This window comes from Sapajus apella, unplaced genomic scaffold (assembly GCF_009761245.1).
Source record: "Sapajus apella isolate SASKATOON/1434 unplaced genomic scaffold, GSC_monkey_1.0 scaffold114, whole genome shotgun sequence".
Lineage (NCBI taxonomy): Eukaryota > Metazoa > Chordata > Mammalia > Primates > Cebidae > Sapajus > Sapajus apella.
Genome location: NW_022437054.1, coordinates 1598257 through 1603824, shown reverse-complemented (window position 1 = coordinate 1603824; position 5568 = coordinate 1598257). Strand labels below are relative to the sequence as shown.

The window sequence follows — 5568 nt, the reverse complement described above, 5'->3', positions numbered from 1 at the left end:
TTTTTTTTTTTTTTTTTTTTTTTTTTTTTTTTTGAGATGGAGTTTCACTCTTGTTGCCCAGGCTGGAGGGCGGAGATTGTGGTGAGTCAAGATCTTGACTCAGGTTCAAGCGATTCTCCTGCCTCAGCCTCCAGAGTAGCTGGGATTATAGGCATGCACCATCAGCCCAGCTAATTTTGTATTTTTAGTAGACATAGGTTTTCTCCATGTTGGTGAGGCTGGTCTTGAACTCCTGATCTCAGGTGATCCACCTGCCTTGGATCACCCAACGTGCTGGGATTACAGGCATGAGCCACCATACCTGGCTAAATATAGCAATTCTTCCTTAGTTCAATTATAAATTAAATGCCAACAGGTATTTTATTGTTTTGTTTTTGTTATTGTTGTTTCATGTATTAAACTGGTTTTAATATTCATGTTGAAAAGCAAACAAGATTATGAAAACTTGGAAAAAGAACAAATATTAAAACATGAAGTTGCTGTAATTAAAAACAGGAGAAACATGTTATCAAACAAAAAGTCCAGAAATATACTGAAATGCATACAAAAATTTACAGTAAAAATTTCACCTAAAATCAGTGAAAGGAAAAGATGGATTACTTAATAAATGGATTGAGAATAATAGGTAGTATTCTGGAAATAAAAATGCAATTGAAGTATTATCTTTTTGTTTGTTTGTTTTTGGAGACAGGGTCTCACTCTGTTGCCCAGGCTGGAGTAAGCAGTGTAACCTTGTTTTCACTACAGCTTTGACATTCCAGGCTCGGGTGATCCTCCCACCTCAGGCTCCTGAGTAGCTGTAATCACAGGCGCATGACAACAGGCTCAGCTAATTTGTGTGTGTGTGTGTGTGTGTTTTTTCAGAGACAGGGTATATTAGAACTGCCCAATACTGGGTAATTTATAAAGGAAAGAAGATTAATTGACTCATATTTCAGCATGGCTGGGGAGGCCTCAGGAAACTTACAATCATGACAGAAGGGGAAGCAAACATGTCCTTCACATGGCAGCAGGAGAAAGAAGTGCAAGCAGGAGAAATGCCAGACACTTATAAAACCATCAGATCGCGTGAGAACTCACTATCATGAGAGTATGGGGGAAATCCCATGATCCAATCACTTCTCACTGGATGCCTCCCATGACACATGCGGATTATAGGAACTACAACTTGAGATGTGATTGGTGCGCGGACACAGCCAAACCATATAACGGGGTTTCACCATGTTGCGCAGGCTGGTCTCAAACTCCTGGGCTCAAGTGATCTGTCTGCCTTGGCTTCCCAAAGTGCTGGGATCACAGGGATGAGATGCTGCACCTGGTCAAATTCATATAATATACAACAAGATAAATTCAAAATTAATCAAAGATTTAAATTTGAAAAATGGAATCATAAAAGCATTAGAAGTAAACATAAGATAACTGGTTATAATTTTAAAGTGGTGTCTTTGGTTTGTGCTGCTGTAACAGAATGCATGAGACTGAGTACTTTATTTTTTATTTTTGAGATGGAGTCTCTCTCTCTCCCAAGCTGGAGTGCAGTGGCACCATCTCAACTCACTGTAACCTCCCCTCCACACAGGTACAAGCAATTCTCCAGAGTAGCTGGGACTACAGGAGCACACCACCACACTGAGCTAATTTTTGTATTTTTAGTAGAGATAATGGTTTCACCATATTGGTCAGGCTGGTCTTGAACCCCTGACCTGAGGTGATTCATCTGCCTCGGCCTCCCAAAGTGTTGGGATTACAGGTGTGAGCCACTGCACCCAGTTGAGGCTGAGTGGTAACAAACAAATGTATTTGGCTCATGCTTCTGCAGGCTTGGAAGTCCAAGTTCAGGGGGTGGTACCTGGCTAGGAACTTTTTACTCTATCATCCCATGGTGGAAGGACAGAGGGCACAACAGCACATATGAGAGAGTAAGGGAGAAGGAGGCTAAACTCATCTATTTGTCAGGAACTCATCCCAAAATAACAACATTAATCCATTCATGAGGGCACAGTCATCATGACCTAATCACCTCTTAAAAGTCCCACCTCTCAACACTTGCACTGGGGATTAAGTTTCCAACACATGAGCTTTGAGAGACATTCAAACCACAGCAAATAAAAGCCTTCCTGATTACAGTAGTTCCCCTGTGTACATGGCACAGTTGTTCCAGGACCTCCCCCTCAGATACCAAAGTCCATGGATGCTCAAATCTCTTATATAAAATGGTGCAGTATTTGCATATAACCTGCGAACATTAAATTATCTCTATACTTATGAGCATTGCTTCTAATATCACATACGGTGTAAGAACTATGAAAATAGTTTTTAATGTATTGTTTTAAATTTTGCATTTTTATTGTTTGACTTTTTGGAATATTTTCAATCCATGGTTGGGATGCAGAACTCACAGATACAAAGGGCCAACAGTATAACACGAATCCAGAAGTCGTAAAAATTGTTGGCTTGGTACTGTGGCTCACATCTATAATCCCAGCACTCTGGGGGGTGAGGCGGGCAAAACACTTGAGCCCAGGATTTCCAGATTAGCCTGGGCAACGTGGTAAAACCCCGTTATCTACAAACAAAAAATATAAAAATTAGCTTGGCATGGTGGCACACACCTATATTCCCAGCTGCTTGAGAGGCTGAGGTGGGAGGATTTACTTGAGCCTAGGAGATGGTTACAATGAGCCATGATTGTGCCACTACACTCCATCCTGGGCAACAGAATGAGACCCTGATTCGAAAACAAAACAAAAAAAAATTAAGCCTATATGATAAAACACTATAAATAATTGCTGGGCGCTGTGGCTCACACCTGTAATCCCAGCTCTTAGGGAGGCAGAAGCGGGAGAATAGGTTGAGCCCCAGGAGTTCAAGACCTGCCTGGACAATAGAGCAAGACCCCATTCTCCACAAAAAGGAAAAAAACAAAAAGATTAAAAAAAAAGATCAGAAGAACAGTTAACAAAAAAGAAAACATAACAGCATTTTAACCATGAGAAAAGATGCTCAACTTTTCTCATAACAAATTCAAATTAAAACAATACTAAGAAATCACTGCTCATTTATCAAGTAGGAAAACTGAAAAACATTGAACAGAGTATTTCTAGTGAGGCTGAGAATAAACAGCTCCTATCACACACAGCTTTTAGAAGTCTAATTAGTACCAGCACTAAGGAGGGCCGTTGACAATAGCTATTAGAATTTCACATGTTTACTCTCTGAACTACCTCTTCTATTCCTAGATGTTTACTCTGCAGAAATATTTGCAGAGTTGCAAAATTTTATCTATACAAGCTGTGAGAATTGCACATACCAGGATGAAATAGCTCTTGTCAGACCCTAACAAAACAGGGCTGGTAATGCACGAAAGAGGGGGCTCATGCTTGCCTGTCAGAGATAAGAACTGCTTCCAAAGGCTTCCTAGAAACCTCTCAAGAAATCCCTTCACATCTGTCACACATCTGCCTTGCAAGGCTGGCATGTTTCACACGTATACAAGTATTTCTAGGTTGGTGCAAAAGTAACTGCGGTTTGGATCGTGAATTTTAAATCATAACGAGGCTCAAACATATGTTTATTAATGAAAATGGGAACCATTACAACCAACACATTTTTGCCAATGAGAAATAAGTTTGTTTAATCCTGTAGTGTAAAAATTCATGCTTCAGTATTCAAGAAACTCTTGAAAAGCATTTTCTGTATTCTACTGATTATAAAAGCGCTTCCCCTGTAAAAAAATTGTCGAGATGCTTGAAGAAGTGGTAGTCAGTTGGCGAGAGGTCAGGTGAATATGGCAGATGAGGCAAAACTTCATAACCCAATTCATTCAACTTTTGGAGTATTTGTGTGATGTGTGGTCAGGTGCTGTCAAGGAGAATTGGGCTCTTTCTGTTGACCAATGCTGGCTGCAGGCATTGGGAGTTTTCTTTTTTTTTTTTTTTTAGATTTTATCACATTTATTAAAGACAATAGTTTATAAAAAAATACTGCCCTGATATACACAAAATTTTCTTGATAATGCTAATTAAAAGCTACCCCCACCCCTCCATGTCCACACCAATATTCAATCTAGATTGGTTTAATCTTGAAGTGTAATCCAATAAGACTGAAGACCAAACACTTCAGGTCCTGGACAAGATAATAAAATACTCGTAAGCCTTCTGGATCCTTGGATTGATTGACATCAATAAGGGAACCAATTTTTGATGTTGTAAAAGAAATGTGTTCATCTCCAATAACGATTTCAAGCTCCTGCCAGCCCACTCGGTCAGGAGGAGGCCACAGCGCATCATCCTCTTTGGTAATTTCACTGTCATCAATTATTCTCTTCAGTTCCTCCATCACGCTTTTATGTACATAAGCCTCTTTTCTGATCATGACATCATTCTTGTAATTGCTGTTGTTGGCATATCTTAATTTCCCGTCCGGTCGGAACTCGAACTCCAGGAACTCGTGGCCGAACTTGCCCTTGTGCCCCACGTAGTAACGTAGATAAAAGTCACTCTCCATGGCTCGCAAAAGACAACCGAGACAGAACTTCTAACAGAATGCTGCACCACCGCGGTCTGCGCCCTACACTGACGTTTGGGCGCATTGGGAGTTTTCAGTGCATCTCTTCAATTTGGTGAGAATACTTCTCAGATGTAATGGTTCACTGGGATTCAGAAAGCTGCAGTGGATCAGAACAGCAGATGATCACCCAATAGTGACCATGACCTTTTTTGGTGCAAGTTTGGCTTTGGGAAGCGCCTTGGAGCATCTTCTTGGTCCAACCACTGAGCTGGTCATCATTGGTTGTCATATAAAATTCACTTTTTGCCATGTCTCGATCCAATCAAGAAATGGTTCATCATTGTTGGATAGAATGAAAAAGAACAACACTTCAAAACGGCGATTAAAAAAAAAAAATTTTTTTCAGTCAGCTCCTGAGGCACCCACTTACCAAGCTTTTTCACCTTTCCAATTTGTTTCAAATGACAAATGATTGTAGAAAGTGTATCACTAGGCCGGGCACAGTGGCTCATGCCTGTAATCCCAATACTTTAGGAGGTCAAGATGGGCATATCATTTGAAGTCAGGAGTTCAAGACCAACCTGGCTAACATGGTGAAACCATGTCTCTACTAAAAATACAAAAATTAGCTGAGCATGGTGGCACATGCCTGTAATCCTAGCTACTCAGGAGGCTGAGGCAGGAGAATCACTTGAACTCAGGAGGCAGAGGTTGCAGTGAGCTGAGATTGTGCCACTGCTCACCAGCCTGGGCAACAGAGCAAGATTTTGTCGGGGGAAAGGAAGGAGGTAAAATTAATTAACTGTAATAATATATCTCATTTAACTAAAAAAACGTACATCACTGGACACTCTTTAGGGCTGTAGTAATTCCAAAAAGATACTCTAAGGAAAACTTGCCCAGTAACAGCATCTCCACCAATAAACTGATGACAACTCTGACTTAAGCCTTTAGAACCAATAAACACTGTTCCTAAGCAGGTTACATAAACCTCTCTCTCTTTGCTAACAAAAGCTTCCCATTACCTTCCAGCAGAAGCACTTGTGATTTGCCATTCCA

At 40.6% G+C, this 5568-nt stretch overlaps 1 pseudogene across 1 annotated transcript; it reads right to left on the bottom strand.

Annotated features, from left to right (window-relative positions):
* Positions 1-3945: 3945 nt before the first annotated feature.
* LOC116537843 lies at positions 3946-4580 on the bottom strand (annotated as a pseudogene). The gene has a single exon (XR_004263384.1). The product of XR_004263384.1 is annotated as a protein mago nashi homolog pseudogene (transcript).
* Between the last annotated feature and the right edge of the window lie 988 nt (positions 4581-5568).